The following is a 2460-nucleotide window of genomic DNA, read 5'->3' on the forward strand; positions in this document are numbered from 1 at the left end:
CGTCCCAGGGTCGGTGTGTAACGCATGCGCCACGTTACAGAGCCTCCTCAAGGTCGTGGTGAAAGGTGATATTGGCTAGGTTACGAAAACTGTTATCTCCTAGCCATAATCATAAATTTAGATTATTATTATATATACATTTTAATTTTGGATACAATATTCTGTCTTTTTCCCTTCTATGCAAATTTGAACCCGAACACCCTCTGTGTGTATATATATATATACATATGTAGTTACATAGGAAATGTATCCCCCACCTATAATTTTGGCATTTCGATTCTTTTACTCTCCTCCGCTCACCACAATGTATACACACACATATCCATTTGCATGTGTGTGTACGTGTGTATATGCGCGCGAGTGTGTGTGTATGCATGCAAAAACCGTAAATTTCAATTTTAAAACCATTATTATAAGGGCGTCTATATTCCTAATGCATCCCAAATTCCTATTAAATATTTTGACATTATTTATGGAAAAGAATTTTCATTTTTGTTTTATTTCTTTATCAATAAATTATGACATGGGAAAATTAGATCCAACTTTTATTTAGAAGTTGTATTATTAAACATATATAAATATACAGATAACCGAATATGATCTTATGTATCTGTTTGGTTATATATTGGATTGTCACATAAGTTCCTTCGTTTTCTCCCCACATCAAACTTCGTTCTTCCCAATGTTATTAGAATTAACACGAAAATTCATTTATCGTTTTACATTTATTGCTTATTTTTAGGGTTATTGTTCAAACTCTGCCAACGTCAAATTCTCTCAACTTATAGCGATCACTAAAATAAACACCATTACAGTATTGGTAGATCAAGCAGGGTAAACTAGCACTTAGTTACTCTCAGAATGTTGTAGGCAGTGACTAGAGGTTATTGACAAAGTGCAACGAAACAGAAATGTATCGGGATTCCACGCTATCCGCTGCTGGGAGGACGTTCGCCTGCCCTTAATATATATATAAAATCTTTAAACACGGTGCGTCCGTAGTTGATATCGCCGTGTGAATACTGCAGCAGAAAAAGGATTACTGAAATTATTTAGCATCGACAGTAAAGACAGACAGTTTGAAATAAGCAAAATAATATGTAAGAAAAAAAATATTAATTTCACAGAATAATTAAGAGAAATATATACAGTAAATGAATAAATTGTGAAGATGAACAAACGAACAGTATATAGAGAAAAGTTCAGCACAAAGAAGAAGAAATGTATTAAAAATATACCGTAATAGAAGATGTGCAAATGAGAGAAAGAAGAAAAGGAAACACAAAGATGTAAGCAAAAAATATTTCAGAAAATATAATTAAATCTACGTAGAAAGTTGTTTGGTAATAGCTAAAGTATAGGTTAGTTTTCGATAATGGAGTTTGAAATGTAGGAATGCACGACAACTTTGGATAAGGTTCGTTATGTGTCAGCCCAATCAGTATCTCTTTTTATGAATCCGGTAACTTTTATTTATCGGATGTTTCCAAAACATGCTTACACATGATCATATGTACAGATTGGCGGTGTGGTAAGTAGCTTGCCACCTCACCACGTGGTTCCGGGTAGTGGAATCTTGGTGGGGTGTTTTCTTACTATATTCTCGGGCCGACCAAACTTTTGTAAGTAGACTTGCTAGAAAAAAATGAAAAAAAGCCCGCCGTGTGCGTACAGACAGACAGACAGACAGACAGACAGACAGACAGAAAGACAGACAGATAGATAGATAGATAGATAGATAGATAGATACTTTTCTACTGAAGGCACAAGGCCCGAATTTTGGGGGATGGGGGCCAGACAATTAGATGGACGCCAGTATGCAATTGGTACTTAATTTATCGACCGCGAAAGGATGCAAGTCAAAGTCGACCTCGGCGGAATTTGAACTCAGAGCATAACGACAGATGAAACACCCCTAAGCATTTCGCCCGGCAAGCTAACGTTTCTGCCAGCTTGCGCCTTAGATAGATATAAATAAAGATATGAGCGCGTGTGTGCATGACTGTGGTTGCCCCCACCGCCACCTGACAAGTGGTGCTGGTTTGTTTTTACGTCCCCGTAACGTAGCGATTTGGCAAAAGAGTCGAATAAAATAAGTACGAATCTTTACAAAAGAAAGTACTGGGTTGCTTTGTTCAAGGCAGTGCTGCAGGTTGGCCGCAGTCTAATGACAAGTAAAAGATAATGAAATAAAAGTTATATATAGATATATATATATATATATATGACAGCCTTAACTTACGAATCAAACATATTGTCACCAAACCCTAAAGAACGGACGCAGCGGGGCACTTACAAAACTGTTTAAGCGCAAGGTCGTGACCATCCTCTGCCAACCAAATCGTATTCAAGACAGATGCTAATCTGAGCCTGTTCCTCTCTATTAAAACAAATGGATTTTGGAACTCATGTTCTTTCTATCTCATCTCTTTTGGAACTACACGTCTTTTTATCTCAACT

Source organism: Octopus bimaculoides, chromosome 4, assembly GCF_001194135.2.
Source record: "Octopus bimaculoides isolate UCB-OBI-ISO-001 chromosome 4, ASM119413v2, whole genome shotgun sequence".
Classification (NCBI taxonomy): domain Eukaryota; kingdom Metazoa; phylum Mollusca; class Cephalopoda; order Octopoda; family Octopodidae; genus Octopus; species Octopus bimaculoides.